Raw genomic sequence first — 22,639 nt, 5'->3', positions numbered from 1 at the left:
TTGCATGAATATAAAATTCATTTTTCATAACAGGTGTTCTTGTGTATAATTTGAAATGCAGTCCCTGCTTTAAACCTTTGTCCATACTGATCCTGTGCGTCGCGTCTCTTGCTCCTGTTAATGTGACTGTGACCACAGTAACCTGATCATGTACTGCCAGGCTATTATGCAAGTCTATGCAAAAAGGACGAGCATACTCGTCCTTGGCACTTAAAGGCTTAAAAATCCTGCTGAAAAATTCCACCTTGCCAGTTTCTTCCATAGTTAATATATGTAAGAACTATCAAATGCAAAAGTGAAATCGGTATAATGCCTGTATCTGGTGACCTACCCAACATCACTTTCAAGGCCTTGATGTTGACAGCTGCACCCATACCGGATGTGAAAGTGGTCTGGTATAGGGATAGTCCCTGTTTGCCATTGGCCCATTGTGAAGTCTTGTAGAAGAATGTTTTCAAGCGTATTGCAGTCACATCAGTTAGTGCGATTAGGCAATCGACTTTTGGGTCAGGCTTTTTGCACTTCTTGTAAATGGGTACTGATGCTTTTCGACCACGAAGCCGGCAATAAGCCATCCTAGGCAAGAGCTCTGCCTAACATGTGCATAACTTGCCACCACATTAAGAGGTCCAGTTTCATGATATCATTACGTATGCCGCCTGGGCCCGGAGCCCGTAAGTTGGTTAAAGGCTTCTATATCTGGTAACACAGCTGACACCAGCTAACACTTTGCCACTCACATGGTGTTTATTAAAGTCACGTGGATGAACGTTTCCCAGCTATGAGCTGATATTGAGTTTAATTGCACCAGATTCTGAAAATCATCATCAGGGTGAAATATTCGCCAAAATGTACTGATGCCTTTGCTCTCCATGATGGGCAAGAGGTGTTGCCATCTATGATAGACTCTTGCACCCTGTCATATTTTTGTCATTTCCTGTACTGTTCTTTACATGTTTTACTTCTCCATATGTTGACTTCCATTGCTAGATGAGGGTCATTTAGTTTATTTCTTAGATCTTGTCTCACTTCTGCGAACTTTGCTATCACAATACGATCATAACCATCTCGTCTCAACCCAGCAACTTTATTTTGAGCTGTTTTGTTACCCCTTCACAATCACATTATCTTATTCAAATACTATATTATTTGCACTTTTCTTGAATATAGTTTCATTTTTCAACATGGGTTCCAAGACATTCTCTTTAATTTTAATTTCTAGTAACCTCCATTTCTTTTTCGCCATCCAGTTCAAACTATCAGCGTCTTGATACACGCGAATCATCACCAGTGCCCCATCCAAAATGTTGCACCTTCATTTCTGCTTCTCACACTAGATTTAACTCTGCATGGGCCACTTTTCAATTCCGGAATGCTCTGCAAATGACTAATTTGCTGACAGCTACACTGGGCGCAAATATCTGGTCTATGTGCAAAGCTGTAGCGTCAGTAAGCCTCATTGGACTCGCTGTGATGTCCCCACCCTGAAATTCCAGTTTTGTAAGGACAGCCTTAGTTCTCCTTTTTCATTGCTTATCATATAACCTAGCCTTGGCTCTTCCAGGCCCCACATCTCATCAAGCCGGGCCATCTCCTTTCTGGCCAGGAGGATAGCCCAGGGGCAACACGCTCGCCCTGTGAAGAAGACCATGCCATGTAACCTGGGTTTGAGCCCTGGGCTGATGTTTGGAAGCTTGAAGAGCACAAACAAGGGGGGACCTGGGAGTCCCTCTCTACGGCCTACATCCCGGGAGAGTCTCAACCAGTTTCTTTAGCTCAGTAAGGAGACACTCCCAGAACACCTCTTACTTTTGGAAGCTTAAAGAGTCCGACATTAAGAGCAATATAAAATACCGAGAGGAATATCCTTCTCTTCACCCAATGTGGCCAGGCAGAAAGAAGCCTAAATGGAGCACAGGGTATAGGACCCGAACAGCTACCATCCTAGAATCATTTGATTGGCCGCACAGGTCTCCAAGGCAAGGGATGTGATGTGCTGCAACACGTGTAAGTGGCTCATTCCATTTAGCACAAGTCACGGTCCCACTACAAAAGCTTAAACACTTTCTCCTACTTGTATCAATTTGCAATTCATCCACGCAAACGGTAAACCCATGCATCCACACAACATTCACCCATTGAGTCATTCATTCAAGCATCCAAATTCTCCCTAGGCGGCGCGCACGCATGCATGCACGTACGTACGCACACAGTCACACCCACCTGTCACGTTGATGTCGCCTAGGGAACGGGGGCAGGAGGTAGAGGGGAGCTGAGGGAGGAAAGGGAAGTAACGTGGGAGGGGGCGGGGAAGAGGAAGTTCTGTTTGGAGTTTATGTCATGATGCCTGCCTCCAAGGAGCCAAACCAGCCCCGGCAACCTCAGAGACAGACACCATGCATTCAAGGGAAGTCCCAGCAGCCTCAGATGGGGGCCCTTTGGACTCAGTCCTGGCGCCGTTGGCGTCAGGCTCATAGGGGACATCAGTCCTGGCGCCATCGGCGCCAGGCTCATACAGAAGTAGGTTGGGAGTAGTGCTTGGTGTAAACTTACCTGTGCAGACCATGCTGCAACTTCCAAGACTGGAAGGAACTATTTTTCTAGGGACTACTTGATCTCTAGGGTGTGACCGGTGGAGGAATACATATTTCTGGGGGAAGAATACATACCTGGAACTACTTGAAAGGCTATTTAAACCACACCCAAGCAGCAGACCACGCTTCGCGTTGTTCTGCACTTAGCAGCTGGACGCTCACCGTGCCTGCTTCTGCCTTGGTCCTCCATCACGCCTGCCAGCATCCTGGAAACACCTAAAGAAGAAAAGGGAAGAGAACAGGTGAAAACAAGCACCTTACCTGATACATCTGCACTCCGGATTCTGCACGCCGACGATCCTGCAAAGAAGGCAAACATTTTAAACGCGCATCGCGTCACGCGCAGCACGCTGCATTTCACTCACCTGCACGTGGCGTTTTCGAGTCCTGCGACGTCCATCCGGAGCTTCCACCGCCATCCAGCACCTATTGGAAGGAAGGAGAAAGAGAGGTGAGAAGGGAAACACGAATCTAAGTAGAACTTACCTGTGGTTCAATTCCCTCTCCGCCAGACATTGTATTAGTGAGAGCATGTGAGAACATTAGCAATACGCTCACTCAAGACTTACCCATTTGCAAGAGAGACACAGCAGCTCTTTTCGGGTCGGCGCCTTACCTCCGGCATTGCCGTACCCCGGCCCCTATGGGGAAAAAGACATTGGACATTAAAGGAGATACTTAAAACTGCAAAGGAATCTCTCATCGGAATTCTTACCAGAATTTGGCTTCATCCAAATCGCCTGCAGCCCGGAATCTTCTCCAGCACCTGCGAAAGAAAAGAACAGATGAGTGAATATAAACCCAAACTTGCCATAAACATTTGCGGTACGACGGGAATGGACAAAGTAGTTTAAACTCATCAATCCAGTGAAGTAACTGGAATCACAACGCGCCCCTGCATCAGAAGCAGGATGGAGAGCTCGTCATTTTGGTCCCTAAGGTGAGTCTTCGCAGGGAATCCCAAAAGGGTTTCACGGAGGGAGAGAAGGGAAGTGGGAGGTCGGAACACCACCCGCAGACTATTAACCCTTCCTTTTCACACACAGTGGGATATTCCTCCGAGCCAGAAAAGCCAGGTTGGGGAATCCAGTCCAGTCCATCTTCCGGGTCTTACGCATCTCTGCAGAAGAGGTCACAGCAGTCCCAGCCACGCCCGCGCCTCCGTGGGAGCCAGGTGAGCGTTACAGTTTAATAAAGGTAGACGTGCTTTGTAAAGCTCCGTGTCCCGTGTGTTTTGTTACTGCGCCACAGCGGCCCGGACCCTAGTGGCATAATCACAATGGCGACGAGGGTGGAGAAGCAGTGAGTGGGGCCGCTCTCGGGAGAGAGCCTCCACTGCCCACAACCACGGCAACACGGCACGCAGGAGGAGCGGAGCGCCCGAGGACGTGGGCCAGCTCGGAGGGGGCCCACACGTTGTGCAGCCCAGGCTGCAGCAGTGACTGCCAGGAACACGTGGGGCCGCCGCGCACCCGTGGAGGTGGGGGGAGCGACTCCATAGCGGCCCGCGGATATCCAGGGAAGCACAACACGTGCTATAACACGGGGGGGAGGAACTCCGGTGTAACTCCCAGCCCGCGGCACATTGATCAAAACAACACGTGCGCCTAGCTCACGGAGGGGAGGGCCCCACTGGACACACAAGCTCAACACCAGGGAGCTCCCACACAGCTGGTTCTGTCATCACCCCAGCTGGTTCTGTCATCACCCCAGAGGGACCTGGACATACTGATGGTGCTCATGCCTGTTGGCGACCATCCAACCCTCACACCAGGTGAGGCTACGCCCTACAAGGAGGGAGAAGGGTGTAAAGGACCTACCCAAGGGCATCAAACGGATGGTGCTCGTGCCCCAGCGGCAGCCATCAAGGAGAAGGAGTGTGTGGCAAGCAGCTAGGAAGGCACAAAACCAGTAAGTGAAACCCCAAGGTGCACCAATGTCGGGCCAGGACGATGGGCATGGAGCACAGGCTCAGGGCCCCAGCCCCGGCGGTGCCATCACCGGATCATGTGCCCTACCACCTACTAGATACCCTGGCAGCCCAGATGCCAGGTGCATTTGATGTAACTGATACCAGCAATATGGGTCCCAGATGGACCAAGTGGATTAGAGACTTTGATCTATATATGGGAGCAACAGGGCCCGTAGCCGACTCCAGGCAAGTCTGCCTACTGAAATTGGCTGTTGGGTCCGCTAAGCGGGACATAATCGATGAAATGCCCCCAGACTCGATTCAAGACATCAAAGATGCGCTAGCAGCATATTTCACTCCACACACCAACGTGGACTATGAAAGACATCTGTTTCACAGCACCCAACAAGAGAAAGGGGAAACCATGGATGCCTATGTAATTTGGCTACGCACCAAGCAAAAGCACTGCGACTTCGCAAACTATTCAAACACGAGGCGCTGAGGTCCCAAATCATCTCTTGATGCAAATCTCAAGCATTCCGCAGAAAGCTACTTCAAAAATCCTGCACCCTAGAGGAAATACTGACGCTAGCTAGAGTTGAAAGGGCCATTGACTTCCAAGTAGAGAGCTTTGGCAACACCAACACAGGGGAAAGCGTGAACAGGCTGCAACTAGACAGAAAATCTGAAGAACTCTTCTGCTACAAGTGCGGGTTTGAATACCCACATGATCGAACATGCCCCGCAATTGGACAACACTGCACCTCCTGTGGCGAAGAAGGACACTTCAACGCTGTATGCAGGCTATTCTGAGACCGAGGGAGAGACCGACCAAGAAACAATCCATCCGTTCAAAAGGCCGGAACATGGGGTTGTCAAATACCATCCCCATCCCAAGCACTCAAAGCACATCGAGTCAGCCCATTCTAGACCACAGGCATAGAGACTCAGGAGAGGACCGGCAGAAGAGAGAGAGGAAAGAAAGAAGGTGATTCATGATGCGCGCAAGACTCGAGCGCAGATCGAGGCACCACGTACGATATCTGGTGGAACAATCCCCACTTACTCTGATCCCAGCTCGTCAGGGAGCGACCAGAAAATAAAAGGCCTACGTCTATGCCCTAGGTAACCCCACGGCAACAGCCCACATCCCAACACTTTCAAACTGCATGAGAGACCGACGGAATTTCTCATAGAGCCGGGTGCCACGGTAAATGTGGTAAGTGAGAAGGTCTACGCCAACTTACCTCAGAAACCCAAGCTACATCCAGCAACTGTCGACATATATGCCTATGGGGCCAAGACACCCTTAAAGTGTCTGGCACAATTCAGTGGGCTGTGTCGCTACCAAGGACACGAAATGAAGATACCGATACATGTCCTGGCCACAGAGACAGACAGCGGCTGTGTTTTAAGCTTCAAAGCGGCCGCCGACATGGGCTTAATCCATATTCTATACAACATAATGGTACATAAATACATAGACCCGGTAGAAATGATCAACAACCTATACCCCAGAATATTCAAGGGCATTGGCACACTCAAAAACAGGCAAATAAAACTCCACGTGGACGACTCCATACGCCCAGTGGTCCAACCATACCGGGGAATTCCAGGTAAAAACCAGAAGAAAGTCGAGGATGAGCTCCGCAAACTACTGGAACAAGACATTATTGAACATGCCACGGGCCCCACCACATGGGTGTCTCCAATTGTCCCACTCCCTAAAAAGGGATCTGAGGCTATATAGACATGCAGCGCCCAAATCAAGCCATCAGACGGGAGAGACACCCAGCGCCCCACATCACAGACATGATTCACCTGCTGAATGGGGCAAAGATCTTTTCCAAACGTGACCTACAGAAAGGGTACCACCAACTGGTACGGAACCCCGAGAGTAGGAACATTACAACATTTGTCACTCACGTTGGCCTCTTTAGGTATAAAAGACTGAGGTATGTGGTGTCCTCGGCGGCAGAAATCCTCCAGGTCGAGGTACATAACGTCATCAAACACATCCCAAATTGTCTCAACCACAGCGATGACATATTGGTATTTGGGACGGACGCGAACAAACATGATGAAACTCTGATGAAAGTATGCCAGGCCCAACACGATGCCAATCTCACCCTGAACAGGGACAAGTGTGAGTTTCGCAAAAGCACACAAAAGTTTTTTGGACACGTCTTCTCGGAATCAGGAATGACTCCAGACCCTGAGAAGGTAGCGGCACTGAATGATACCTCCGCCCCAGCTAACGTATCAGAACTTCGGTCCTTCCTGGGCCTGGCCAGTTATTGCAATCGATACATCCGGGACTTTGCGTCTGTCAGCGAGCCGCTGAGACATCTAGCACATCAGGATGTAACGTTCAAATGGACCGATGAGTGTCAAAAGACATTCAAAACCATAAGAGAAAGGGTTGCGAAAGCGGAAAATATAGCATACTACGACCCCAGCAGGACGACTGAGCTAACTGTTGATGCCAGCCCCATAGGTTTGGGTGCCATTCTGGCACAAATCGATCCAAAGGACCCCTCTCAGAAACACATCGTGGCCTATGCCAGCAGGAGCCTGTCCAACATCGAACAGGCGTATTCTCAAGCAGAGAAAGAAGGACTCGCCGCCGTATGGCCGTGTGAGCACTTTCACCTGTTCCTGTATGGGAAGCCATTCCGAGTCGTCACTGAACACCAGGCCTTGTTATTCCTGTACTGAAACCCACAAGCAAAGATGCCTCTCGGATCGCCCGGTGGGGCTTGAGATTACAGGACTATGCATTTGAAATTATAAACAGACCGGGAAAAGGGGAAAATCCTGCAGACTTCCTGTCCAGGAGACCACGGGAAGGGTGTGCACCCGAATACTCTGTGGCCGACAGGTACCTGAGATATCTCATTCACCAGACCACGCCAGAGGGAGTCAACATGGAGACACTCGCCAGAGAGACCGAAACGTGATCTGGCCTGTCGTATCATATGTGAAGGACTAGAGTCTGGCCTATGGCGAAGGGCCAAGGAAAGGGGGAGAGCTGCAGGGGACAAGGTGAGAGAAGACGTGGAATGCCTATTCAAATAAATTGAAGGACGAGCTAGCGCTGTCGGAAGATCACTTGCTGTTGAAAGACTGTAAACTATTAATACCCGAAGCCATGAGAGCAAAAGTCATTGAGCTAGCCCATGAGACCCATCGGGGCATGGTATCCACCAAGCGCGTGCTCCGCAAAAAGGTGTGGTTTCACCACATGGACACCATGGTAGAGGCAGCACTGAAAGCATGTCCCACGTGCTGCCTCATCATGCCAAATCGTCACCCCGAACTGTTGGTCATGTCCGAACTCCTGCAGAGAATATGGGAGGCCGTCGCTGCTGACTTCTTTGGACCCATAGAGGGAGGAAGATACGTCTTGGCTGTAATGGAAGAATACTCATGGTACCCTGACGTTCAGCTAATATCATCGACGGCAGCCCACCACGTCATCCCTGCCCTGGACCACATCTTCTCGGCCTATGGAGTACCGAAGATACTCAAGACTGATAATGGACCCCCATTTTGCAGGCATCAGTTTGCCCAGTTCGCTAAATATTTAGGGTTCCACCATCGAAAGATCAACCCCTTATGCCCCCAAGCCAATGGGATGATTGAACGCTTCATGGCGAAACTCAAGAGAGCACTACAGATTACCCGGCTAACAGGACAACCATATGAGCAAGTGTTAAACCAACTCATGAGAGACTACAGAGGGACACTCCATAGCACCAGGGGAAAGACCCCGGCGGAATTAATGTTTGGGCGGAACACACAAACGCGCATTCCACAGGCTGATGCGATCAGTCCACCCCCTGCTCTAGACCCGGAGGTGCGGGATGAGACAGCGAAGGCCCGAATTAAGGAATATGCTGACGCTCGTCGGCGGGCACAAGCAGCCCACATAGAGGTAGGAAGTGTGGTGGCGGTCAGACAACCCATGAGACACAAACACACCTCCCCGTTTCGTGAGGAGCCTCTACTTGTCACCCAGAAGAAGGGTTCCATGATCACTGCACAAGGGCCAGAGGGGTCAGTCACGAGGAACTCCTCCCACTTCAAGGAACTTCTGAAGCCGGGGACCCGGCGCCTGAGTGGAAGGGTGTAAACTCCTTTTACTACGAATCGGACGATCCATATCAGAGAGATCAGTGGGACTCTGAAGAATCAGAGCATGATGTGGTGAAGGAGAGCGCCGAGACTGGACAGTCTCCAGAAGGAAACATCACTCGCCCACAGAGGGCCCGGAACAGACCTCGCCGATGGATTGAGGAAATGGACTAGTGGTCCACCAGACCGTCGCCTGTTGTGAAGAGTCTGGTAACTGTTTAAAATGGGGGGAGATGTCACGTTGATGTTGCCTAGGGAACGGTGCGGGAGTTAGAGGGGAGCTGAGGGAGGAAAGGGAAGTGATGTGGGAGGGGGCGGGGAAGAGGAAGTTCTGTTTTGAGTTTAATAAAGGTAGACGTGCTTTGCAAAGTTCTGTGTCCCGTGTGTTTGTTACTGCGCCACAGCGGCCCAGACCCCAGTGACACCATCACACCACCCTCGCCCCGCCCCCACACTGAAATCTTTCATGCTGGAAACGTTTTAGAACTTTGCTGTGAGAGATTTAGATAAATAACATATTTGGAGCTCACCTCAAATGTTGTGTCCTGTTCAGAGAGGATATCTTACTCCTATCTACCGGAATAGCCTTCTTCAAAAGACACCCGAGTTTGCATTTTAAAAAACACTGACATATTGGTTTTCAACGTGTATGTTTACAGTGCAAAGCAGCTTACTGCCAGTTTATTGGCCTTGAAAGTATGTGCAGTCTGCGAATGAAAGCAGAGTTGGCATTGGTGCCGCAGATACAGCGCGCAGCGGGTCGGGATATCCTCACAGGATTTTTCTCCTCAGGACCCACAGCCCACGGATAATGCAGGGAATCACTGCATGTGTCCATAAAACCCTGGCAGAAATGGGCGCTTCCCGTGGATCACACCGTATTGAAATCATGGCATTTCCGGTAGCATGCACAATAATGGGAGCATGCGCGCGTCAGAGAGAAATATCTATTTCAGTTTCTTCTGCATTTGTAGCGCACAGCGCACACGTTTGGGTATCGTGGCGCTAAAAGTTATTAAGTTGACAGTGCTGTCTATACTGCAAGGGGAGAAACACAGAGACTAGGCCGTGTAAAGTCCAGTTTTTAGGACCTAACAAAATGTAAGCAAATCAGAGATTGTTGTGATATTTAACGCAAGAGAGCTGAAATGAGAGTCTTATGTCACCTTTTCTCGCATGACATCAACTGAAGTTGGAGCAATTTATCTGTTGATGAATAAACACCTTGAATAGGGATATGCACAGAATAACCTGATTTCAAGAACGAGGGCATCCTGCTGTAAACAACCTCATGGGCTAGACATAGTGCTGAACGGAAGATGTTTTGTCCCACTAAGGGAACCCTGTCTGATGGTCTGGGGGTAATACTAAACTCTAAAACCTGCAATTGGTTTAATCAAATGTTGTACTAGCAATCCCTCTGAGAGAATTGAGCCTAAACCTTCTTGATCTTAGGGGTAACCGTGTACATGTGGAGAAATTGCTATATGAATTTGATCGGACTCACACAGTAGAAAGTATGGATGCTTACTCATCTTTGGTGCAATTACAATTCGATCACAAGAGGTTGGGCAACTTGGCCAATTATCTAGCTATCTAACCGGCCAAGTATGTGAGGTTCACTTTCATGCATTTGAAGTGGAATATGCAGGCAACTAAAACCTTGCTGGTTATTTATTTATTTATTTTGCAATTTATATAGCACGCCAGGCATCTAGGCACTCTTCTTGACAGTAGGCATCAGTGATGTTACAGTTCCATGCCGGCGTATAGGTTATATTGATATGCAGGTTGCATGGTAAATGGTTACACAAGTGACATAAGATAGGGAGGTGGATTACACAAGTGACATAAAATTGTAGTGGTTTAACCTTACTAAGTTACAGGTTGCAGGTGAAGACAAGAGGTAAATTAGTACTTTAGTTACTTAGGCGGTGCTCAGTAGATTGTGACTTAGTAGAGAGGTAGGTTTGTGCAGTTCTTTTTTAACTCTTGTGTAAATAGCTAGGTTTTGAGGTGTTTTCGGAAAGGTCCAGTAAGAGGTTTCCGGCCTCAGATCTTCTGGTAAATTTTTCCATAGTTTGGTTGCTACCTCTGGGAAGTTGCTGCTACCAGCATTCTGCAGATTGAAACGTGGGGTGATGAGGCAGTGCTTATAGGCTGAGTGTATGGGTCTGTTGGAGTGTCTGGGAGTGGGTTTGTCTATGAGCTATTTAGTTGCTTGCTTGTGTAGGCATTTGTGGGTTAGAGAAAGAGTTTTGAAGCAGAATCCTGAATAACTAACCAGTGAATGTTCTGTCTGATCGATGAGATGTGTGCCATTCTGGGAATGTTGAGAGCTGCTCTCAGGGTGTTATTTTGGATGACCTGCAATTCTTTTGATATTCTGGTTCTTGGTGCCCACATAGAGGGCATTGCAGTAATCCAGTCTCGACAAGATCAAAGCTCTAGCAAGGGTGATGCAGCTAGGTATGGCCTGCTGGTTCCTCTGTTAGCAAGCCGTAGATTTTGCAATGCTGTGGGGGAGATTGAAACACTGAGACATATTTTATTGGAATGTTCTGCTGTCCATTGGCAGAGATGTAAATACTTGGGGACATTTCTTGGACAAATGAGTGTAGGAGGCAGTGATCAGTTGTGGACCATGTGTCTTGCTGGACATATGACTCTGACAGTCTTAGCAGTTGTGAATCTTTTGAAATTTTTGGGTTTGGATACTTCAGAAAGAGTCCTAACTGTTTGTTTTTTCCTTTCCTAAACTATGATTTGGCAGTATGCAGAGATATTGGAGGTCATTACGACCGAGGCGGTAAGGGGTTAACGGTGCCAGTAAAAGGTGCCGGAACCGTCAACCCCTTACCGCCTCATTACGAGTTCTGCTCGCCGGACCTGCTAAGGACGCTGGTAAAACCAGGCATCCTTAGCGGGTCCCGTGAGCACCCTCCCAATTCCCATTGAGCCCTATGGGGGCTCGAATGGGAATGGGGATGGGTTCCTTGAATGAGGAATTACCAGGCCCTCCAAGGTCAGAATGGCCCGGTAATTGCTCATTCAAGGAACCCAGACCTGGTACCCAATGGTTACCTCCTGACTCGTAATGACCCCCATTGAGTTTATTTTATTTGGACCATGTATGGTGTAACACAGCATATTGAATGAATGAACGTATAATGGTTTATTGCTATTATTGTGCATTGTTATTATTTGTGTATTTGCTTTTTTTTGTGGATATCATTTTGTTCTTTTGTAATTTCTTGTCTCTTTTGTTAAAGGTTAAGGTTTCTTAACCATATGACAAGGTTAAGGTTTCTTAACCATATGACAATAAAAAGAAATAAAAAAACATACTACTTTAAACTGGAGTCATGCCTTGACAGGCAGCCAATGTACTCTATGCCAGGCAGGCGGGACATGAACATATGGCTTCCGGATGCACAGAAGTCGAGCTGCCAGGTTCTGCGCTCAATGGTGGGTGCTCATTGCCTATATAGATGGCATTGCTGGAATCCACCCTGAACGAGACGAGAACATTTACCATAATAATTCTTGCACTAGCACGCAGTGTTTGAGAAAAAGTCTTAAGTAATATGAGTTGTGAAAAAAGAGGATTGCATAGCTGCTGAAATGGGATCCATAATAGAAAGAAAATAATTAATTTGAATACCTAGCTTTTCACTGCATCGCTCGTAACGGGACAAAAGGCCCATGAAACAAATCAGACCAAGCATGTAGATCACCAGACTCTCTGTCTTGTTCCTGTTAAATGTCAGGTGATTCTAACACATCCAGGTATCAACAGCTACGGAACACTTGTTCAATTGTACATCTGTGTTTCAATGGTCATTCTTAGCTTTGGCTAATTATATGGCGTGTAAGCACCAACTATAAGCTGAAACTATTGCACCGGAGGGCAGCTCAGAGGGAGGTGACATGTGAGGCAGAACCCTGAGCCTGAGTTTATGGTTGTTGTTTGCTTATTTATCTACACCTTTATTGCACATACGTGTGCTAGTCCCGGTATCTGGTCATTGCATCTAATGCCATTCCATCTTATGCCATTCCATCACATTTTTTCCATCTAAAAAATGTGCACTGAATGCATGTTTTTGAGGGGTAAAGGGTTAATCTTTGTTCAGGATGATTTTGAAGGCTAAAAAACAGGGGTTGCGGGGGGACCACCCGCCTTTAAAAAAACAAAGAAAAAAATGCATTTGATGCTAATTTTTAAGATGGAAAAAATGTGATGCAAATGCATTTAGATGCAAGGAATTTGATGCAATAACCATAAACCCTAATCTCTATAGCCATTCCTAGTCCATGCCCACACAAAAGTCAAACACTTAGCTGGGACAATAATGAGAGTGCCATCAGTGTACATATAGAATGTATACCCAAATGACTGGTCAAGATCTGCCAACTGCACCACACAAAGACTCTAAAGGAGCAGGGAAAAGGTGGGTGGCACCCTGTGGGACGCCAAAAGACAATTACAATGGCCCAAAGCAACTACCTGGGCCCGAATTGACATATAGGTTCCAACCATGTTAACACTGTGCCTCGCAAGCCCTGCAGAGTCACTATTTGGTGCAGCCTTTTATGGTCAACCTTGATGAAAGCAAAAGAGAATTCAAGAAGTATCAATACTTTTTTTCATGTATGTCCATAATTGCTCGTACGTCATCTAGTCCACTGGCCAGCAAGCAGGCTTCCACCCAGGAATCGGTGTACAGTCAGTTCTGGTCAGTGTACTGGAAAGAAACATTGACAAAATCCATTGTAACCTACTTCCAACCACCTCCTACCCAGCCCCACACTCAAACACCTGTAATGGCCATTTATAGGGGTAATTGTTACATTGCAAAAGGTTATTATTGCTGGAGAATGCATTAAGTGAACGGTGCCAAAGATATTCCCTGTGCACACCACACAGATATGGCGATCATGTATTTGCGGTGCCCGAACTGTGATATTGCAAGGGACATGCAAAACCCTGCCAACCCGGGCCAACCTCCTGCCCAAAAAAATACGTAGATGTGGAGAAAAATGTCCTCTCGTTTTTCTCTTATTTTGTTTTGAGCAGAAGGAGGATTTTACTATTATCCCTGTTTAGGATACTGCCGTGTAAAGTAAGACCATCAATGATGATACTGCGAGTCATATATGATATGTTGTTGATTGGGTCTATTACAAACATGGTAGCTGCAAAAACACCTATTGCAGTTTGCACGAACAATCCCCTTATCGTGCTATTCCACTGATTAGTCTCCAGAGAAACTCCAGCCTCACGCCATAATCTTTTATTCCGAATCATGCGGGCACTTAACCCAGTTTCCAATTTATTTTGCAGCACCGAGAGTGGACTGGGGACCGTCACACGCATTAAGTGGCATTCAGTGTCTCATGACAAAAGCATCGTTCCGTCCCAGTGCACGCAGGAGGCAAATTGCGGATGAAAAGAACACATTGCGATCTGTGTCTGTGAACGGCAGGGTGAAACACAAGCCTAAGATAATAGCTGATGAAACATGACAGGTCGTCACCAGGGAAAAGCAAACAGGAAACACAGGCTAGGCCTGCTGGGAAAGGAATGGCTTGCAGATCTTGCCAAGCAATTGCAGCGTCTGTTTGTGTCAGTTTCGCTTTAAGAGGAAAACACCCTTCAATTGGTTTAGTCTGTTAAACCTCTTCAAAAGGTGCACAAGCCTGAATTCAAACGCAGGTAGTTAGGACCAGGGCTGAGACATTTACCCACAAGACTATTTGAATGTCTGATAAAGATGATAGTTGTGATTGCACTCATTGGCAGATTTAAGGCAAAGGGCATCGTGGGCAAGACTGGCAGATGGCCGTTGGTTGGCGGGGCATGGGTATGAACCTTGTGGTGGGAGTAGTTAACGCTGTCACAAGTGCAACAAATGTCACATGTTGATTAAGTGGTCTTTTCTACTATTGGAGTTTTGTGTTCAGGGGAATGACGGGGGCCGCTCTGCACGCCTGGTCAGACCAGGCGTGCAGAGCGGCTCCCGCAAGCAGAACAGGATGGTAGCAACGGTACCGTTATTAACGGTACCGCTGCTACCATTCTCCCCATTCCCATTGAGCCCTATTGGGGCTCAAATGGGAATGGGAACGTACCGACTCCGGGTCCCGCACAATGGGAATTACCGGGCCCGCAAAGGTCAGAATGGCCCGGTAATTCCCCTTTCGCAGGACCCAGAGCCGGACGCGAGTTTGAGGGTAGCCATGCCCTTATTTAGGGCATGGCTACCTCCAAACTTGTAATGAGGCCCCATGTCTTCTTGGCCTGGCTGGGGAGAATAGAGGATGATGCCGTCTTGTACTCCTCCTCTTCCTCCTTGTAACATTCTGCATTTGGAGAACGAGAATGTAGAACACTTGATGTAGAATTGTATCAACATGCATCTTCTATTAGAATGTGCCTCTTTAGAAAGGTAGAATAACAGAAAGAGAGAGGACTTTGAGGAAGTCAATGGGTCGTACACTTTCTCTTGAATAATAAGAAGAAACATACTTACCTGTGTGCTGTATCCTTTCAATGGCGACTAGTTGGACAATGCCAGAGCCCCACTGAGTACTGGCGTTGCGAACCCCACTCGCTCTGCATTTTGGATTATTGCTGTTTTATTACTGAGGAAGCATCCTGTTTGCCCCTTGCAGTAGGGCAGGCTGTAATATGATGCCAGCCACAGCTCCTACATTGCACTGATAGGTGCCCCTGTGTTGTTTCTGGAGCACCTCAAACAGCGCTGTGGATCAGCAAGCTGTGAATCAGCTACAGCGACTGTCCACCGGGGATGTAGCTGGAGCCACTGTGCATTGCCTGCCCGGTTCCACTTTCCTAGTGCAACAGTGTGGTTCCAGCATATACATTTTTGCAGCATTGTTTTTTTTGGGGGGGCTGCCCTTATTACTTAGCTCAGGTAAGACGATTGCGAGCGCTCGAGCATGCTCTATGCCAGCACATAGTGTTCTTTGCTTGGCGTGAATCTTTCATTGTCATGGCAACCAGGTAAACATTTCAGGATAGCGTCATCGCCTATGATGTGAGTGCTGTGCCAGCATGCTGTGTTTTCTTTTCTCTGGCATTGGCATTACGTTGGCACGGCAACAAAGTAAAGCTTTGAGGGAGACCGTAATTTCCTGTGACGTGACCGCTGTGCCTACATGCTGCGTTCTTCTGTTGGAGTAAGCATTGCGTACCTACGGAAACAAAGTGAAGCATTGAAGAAAAGCACCCTTAGACGTGGTCACTTTGGCAGTGGACATCTTGAGAGTTTAGATACGAATGTGCCGCAGTGTTGTGTGGTTCTGGCATTCGTTTATTACAGTGATCAGTTTAAATATTGAAGGAGAGAGGATACCGGCGATCTAATTAAACTTTGAAGAAGAGTGGATGCTGTGGATGCTGTGGTGAATATTTTTTTGAATAATTATTATGAGCAGAGACAACACACTGCAAAGGTGACCAAGTTCTTGATTCATTAACTGGATATCTATGGATGATGATCTCTCAGTGAGGCAACATAAGAATACTGCCTACACCGCTGGGAAAAGTTGCTTTAGTGTCTACTTCAAATATGTGTGTGTATTGGTGGAAGAAACATTTTGAGCATTATGGCTCTGATTCACAGATATTTTCTAATGGGGTTTTGCCATTATAAAACGCTTCTGTGACTCAGGCCCTATGTGTTACATGATCTGCATTTTGCTAGTGAACATTTTTTTTTAACTTTTACATTGTTTAGGGAATTATAGGCAAGAACAGTTTGAGAACTTGCCTCAATTATCTAGTGATAAGTCCAGTGGGTTATCGAATATGATAAGTGTATATTAATGCTGGACAAGGATTATGAGAAATCTCTTTGTATAATTTGAGAGAGATATTGTTTTGGTAAAAGGAAGCAACAGGCAAGTGAGTCTGTAGAACAATACATCACAGCTTTAAGGGGGTTAGCCACTACATGTGAGTTTGGTGTTACTCTCAATGAGAGACTTCATGATCAGTTTATGTTGGAGTGTGCTGACAGTAAGGTGTGAGAGGCCTTATGGTCTAAAATTAATCCTCCCTTGAGGAAGCACTCAGAATTCCAGAAGAGGTTGAACACACTCACAATTGTGTCAGAGAATTAGAGAAAAGAACAGAGGTTGATGCAAAACATAGTGAAGATGTACAAGTCATGGAGGTATTGGCCATACAAGGTAAGAAGTTAGATAAAAAGAAATCAGTTGTCAAAAAGAAAGGGACTAGATTTAAGAAGAAAAAGATGGCGAAGACAGGAAAAGAAGTTTCCATTGTGATAGTATTTATCACTTTGCCAATAGTGACAAATGTCCTGGAGCCAAAGCCCTTTGTAAGAAATGTAACAGAAGAGGTCACTTTACGAACTGTTGCAGGACATAAAAAGAGAGCGTAGAATGTGTTGACAAACTGTGTGATGATTTTGAAGAGTGTTCCTGTCTTGTAGAAGAAGAAGTGATTAACAGCATTTTTGATGAGGACGCTGATACAGAGATACCGGTGTCAGCCGTCAAGATACATGGTATGGAGTTTGAAATGGCCATAGGTTCAGTTACGAAATACACCTTAATGCCACAGAAAATTCTTTTTAGTAAGATACACAAGAAATGTCATCTTAATGAGGCAGATATCAGGGAAGTGGCCAGTGGCATTTGGTGGAAAACTGACTGAATTATTAGGTTGGTTTTGAAATTTTAAGGATAGAATTGCTAGAGGAAAGGTATATGTCTCAGATAAAGAGAGTCTTTCTTTATTTAGCTGGTCTCATCAACAGAGATTACAAATAAAATTAGACCCCAATGCTGAAGAAGCTGTGCATGCGGTGGATGAAGTGTATCTTCATTTGGTGCATCTTCAAGTGATGAAACTCATGACGTTTTCAAGGGAAGACTAGGCTGTTTCAAAGGATACATGCACAAGATTAGGATGAAACCCGATTGTGTTCCTATAGTGCAGAAGGCGAGGTCTGTCCCCATAAATTGAAGTTTTCGAAATGGAGAGGAATGGGGTCATTGAGAGGACAGACTCCTCTGAATGGGTTTCTCCTCTCGTAAGTGTATACAAACCCAATGGTAAACTAAGGCTTTGTATTGTTTTACGGTCAGTGAATCGCTCCATTATACCTGAAAGACATCCAATACCAAATATTACGGAAATGTTAGGCACCATTAAAGTGGACAAGAATATGAACACATTAGATTTAAGGTCTGCGTATCATCAAATAGTTCTATATCCAGACTCTAGGAATGTCAAAGCGTTTATTACATCAGAGGGATTGTTCCAATGTAAACGCATGCCATTTGGTCTAGTAGCTGCTGCTGAAGTTTTCCAAGGGGTTATGTATCAACTGTTCCATGATATCCACAGAGTTCTGTGTTTTCAGGATGATGTGCTAATATACGCTCAAACCGAGGAGGAACATGATAGAAGATTAATGAAAGTTATCTATATATTCCTGGAATATGGTTTAACACTTAGCAAAGAAAAGTGTACATTTCACAGAACTACATTTCAGTACCTGGGACATGAAATCTCAGAGGATGGTATCAGGCCAAAAGTAGAGCTTGTAAATAACAGTCTGGGCTCTCCCAGTCAAACTGACAAAGTACAAGTGACTTATTTTTTAAGGCGTGGCAGAGTACTATTCTAAATGTATTCCAGGTCTGGCCACAAAGTCTGTCAACATCAGAAAACTAGTGAAGAAGGGGGTCAAATTCCAGTGGGATAGTACATGTGAAACAGAATTTCAGGACATCAAGTCTGCCTTGAATAAAGCCCTGATGCTCAATAGCTATGATCCAAGTAGGAGAACTATAGTAACAACAGATGCCAGCAATCATGGGTTGGGGGCCGTTTTAGCTTGGGTGTGTAAAGAGAAGGAATATACCATATCATTTGCCTCCCAAGTGTTAAAGAAGCAGAAAAAATGACTCGACTATTGAGAAAGCATTGTTGGCAGTAAAATGGGCTATAGACAAATTCTGTCTATTCTTTTGGCCCGTAAAGTTTACAATTCATTCAGACCACAAACCTTTAAAAGAGATTTTAACCACCAAGTGTTTCAATAAGGTATCCTCCAAAATTAGAAAGTGGGTTGCAAGTGTTCAATATTATATATGGGATGTTGAGTATGTACCAGGAGTAAAAACAAGCTGGCAGATTGTTTGTCCAGATTGACCAATGTAGTTGAAGAACAGGATGCAAGTGATGAGGACATATATGATCAGGTTTTGGAAATAGAAATACATCATTAAGTGGTGTCAGAAGAAGAGTGGCAGGAGGCCATGTTGAAGGATGAGGTATTGAGGGACACCAAGGAGTGCATTGTGTGTGGTATGAAAAGACATGAAATAAGCAGAGGATCCATACCTGATGCAGTAAGGCTAGTTTTTGATGAAATAAACTGGAAATGGTGTAGGCTAATGAGGGGGACAAGTTGTTTCCTCCAGAAGGTGTGATAAAAAAAATATTGGCCTGAGCTCACGAGGGCCATCAGGGTATGACAAAGCCAAAACAATTGATGAGGCAAGACTGTTGGTGTCTAGGCATGGATTAGATTGGTCAGAGAGGGTTATATTTGTGAGGAATCTGGCAAATCTTCAGTTACATGAGGGGAACCAAAGACATTAATTTCTATTCCAGAGATTCTGTGGGAGCCAGGGAAGTTTAAGGTATTGGATTGTTTTGGTTGACATGCTATCTCATTGGGTTGAGATGTCATGGGTACAAAACATATGTGCAAAAGACATAATTAAGTTCTTAGATGAGATTTCCAGGAGAGAAGGACATCATCAATTATTATTACGGATAATTGGGTGCAATTGGTGTCAGAGGAAATGGAAATCTTCTTAAAAGGCAATGGGATACAACATATGACAAGTTTGAATTATCATCCCGAGACAAATGGGATAGTGGAAAGGTTTAATAGAGTTATTAAGGACAGTATTAGAGGGGCCATTGCCGAAGGCAGAGAATGGAGGAGAGCAGGCGATGAGGTGGTGGTAGCATATAGATCTATCCCTCATTCCACAATAGACATTTTCACTGTTTGAGATGCTCAGGGGTAGGTAGCCCAACGCCAGAGTATGTCCTCCTGGCTTGGTAGCGTAGGTGTGAGAAGCATGGATTTTCAGACTATTGGAGATAACATTAGTAAGAGACGATTGCAGAATAAGGAATGTTTTGATATCTGGAAAGCTGGTAAAGAAAGGCGGTTTGAAGTAAGAGATCATCAAGCTCCCTCAAGGGAGGAAAGGAGGAGTGGTGAATTGGTCAGAACCGATTAAAGTGGTAAAAATATTACATGGGGCTGTCAGAACTTCTGATGGTAAAGTCTGGAATAAAAATAGAGTTTGTTGCAGTCGGTGTAACCAATGTGATAAAAACAAGTTGGAGTTCAGTACTGTACCTAGTAATAAAGATGGTGGTCGTCCAAGGAGAGAATGTCGCAAACCCTCATACCTGAGGGACTAGTGGAATGAACAGTTAATACTGTGTTTTTATGTAATATATGTGTAATGTTGGAAAACTTGCATTTGTGTAAAAGCTATCATGCAGGGTTCATGGGGAAACATTAGTGATGCATGTCAAGGGAAAATAGGAAATGGTAATGTTTGAGTATTTTGTGGTTATTGTCAAATTTGTTATCATCTTATTTTTATTCATTTGTATAAATAGTTTGTTTTTACCTTATTTTATATTCTATTGCGGGAAAGCTCTGTAAACAAGGGAGATGTGCACCATTATGCATTTGGAGAACTAGAATGTAAACACTTGATGTAGAATTGTATCAACATGCATCTTCTATTAGAATGTGCATCTTTAGAAAGGCAATATAACAGAAAGAGAGCTGACTTTGAGGAAGCCAGTGGAGCATACACTTGCTCCTGAATAAAGAAGACAAAACATACTTACCTGTGTGCTGTATTCTTTCACTCCTTCTCCTATTCCTCCTACCCCTCCTCCTCTGCGAGGGCTGAGAAACGTGGCCCTAGTCCTAATTACATCTCAGACAGTGTGGACTCTACAAAGCCTTCCTGAACACTGTGGCTACTCCCAGCAAGCCACAGAGGAAGTGGTTGTGGTACCGTCATCTTGTTATCAAAGACAGACCCTGCCCTCAAAATACTGAAGCATGAAATAGGGCACTTTGAAGCACAGCATTTTATTTTGTTTTGCATTTTTGCAGCACATTTTAATTGAGTCGAGGCTATGAGGGTGTGCTAGCATGCAGGAGAAAGCCAGGGCAGGAGGAATGGGTCAGGAGGCAGGCGGTTTAGATTGAGGGGTTTCCGGCCTCCGAGTATTGCTACCAGTGGGATGGAGTGGAGGGGCCCCTGCTCCCCTGCCACAGCTCTATAAGTCATTGTGTAGTAAATACTCTTTACATACTATTTATATTATGCAATTGTCCATGATGGCTTCTTGTTGGACTTCTTTACTTTGATTTGCTTTTGAAGCCACAATTTTGTTCAATCTTTCCAAAGAAAGATGTCTGTGTATCTCTTAGTGGGGCCCTGACTGCTGAGCTGCCCATATAGCCAACTATGAGTGAGGCTTTTTGGAGTAGTTTATACTGTGAACTGAATCACATCTGGCATTCATTTCACAATTTTGGTAGGCAGGCAAGGTGAGATTACATTATTTGCCCAGAATCAGACACTTTGAGTAAGTGGTAAAGCCAGAATTGGAGCCTTGCATGAAATTTCGGTACTTGACAATTCTTCCGAGCTCAGGTTATCACAAATATGTGTTGATGTTTGGTTTTAATACCTAAAATACCTACATTAATACTCCATTTTATACACATTACTTTGAAAAAGCACAAGTCACATGATAAACCAACCTGACAAATCCTGAACACTGGTAAAGACCTCCTCTCAAATCTCTATTCCAACTCTCCTCCATTCTCATCCTTCTTGATCTTTCCTCTGCGTTTGACATGGTCAATCATGCCACCCTTATAAATCAGCTCCTTGATACCCTTGACATCACAGACCTGGCTATGGACTGGTTGACCTCCTTCCTCTCCAACCGACCATCCCAGGTTCCACTGAGCCCTTTTCCCTCCTCCAGCAGACTGCAACCTCCCTCAGACCTCTAGCCTCTTGCTGTGACTCTTCAACATCTGCCTTGCCCCTCTGGCCCATTTGATCTCCGCCTTCTCTCCTCACTTCCAGTGTTATGTAGACAACACACAGCTATTCTTTAAGCTTCCCTCCACTGCATCCTCTTCCTTTCTCATTCCTGACTGTATGACTGTTATATGACATGGTACCCTGCCAATGATCTCTGCCTTAAGGCCAGTAAAACTGAGATCCTTCTCATTGGGACCCCAACTCCCTCCTTCCCTCCTACTCTCTGGCTGCCCTCCATGGGTCCCCTCCCATCACCCTCTTGTCTTGCAAAAAAGCTTGGTGTCAACTTCAACTCCTCTCTCTCCTTCTCTCCTCACATTGCGCTACTTGCCAAAAGGCCCACTCTCAGCTGCACCTCCTCAGAGGCATTCTCAGTTTCCTCACATTCCCCCAGAAACTCAATGTCTCCAGAGCCTGGTCCTCTCTAGGATGGACTACTGCAACAGCCTCTTCCTCAATCTGACTAATCGTCCCCTCCAACTAATCCACAATAGGACTGCAAGACTTATCCTAGGCCTCAAGCCCAGGGACAGCATCTCTCCAGCCTTGAAATCTCTCCATTGGCTCCCGGTTGCTGCAACGATCAAGTTCAAGACCCTCTGCATCATCAACAAGGCTTTCTGGGGCCCGGGACCCCGCTGCAACGAACTCTCGCTCCCTAAATACGTCCCTGCTAGAGCCCTTCGGTCTTCTAACTCCAACTCCCGGCAGACCAGACACTTTTCCAAGCAGAGAGTGGGGGGTAGATCTCTCTCTTCAGCAGTAGCCTCCCTCTGGGATGGTCTCCCTACCCCTCTCAGGCTTGAGCCGGATCTCCATA

The sequence above is a fragment of the Ambystoma mexicanum genome, chromosome 5q, assembly GCF_040938575.1.
Source record: "Ambystoma mexicanum isolate Mex_15411 chromosome 5q, UKY_AmexF1_1, whole genome shotgun sequence".
Lineage (NCBI taxonomy): Eukaryota > Metazoa > Chordata > Amphibia > Caudata > Ambystomatidae > Ambystoma > Ambystoma mexicanum.
This window is presented reverse-complemented; position numbering follows the sequence as displayed.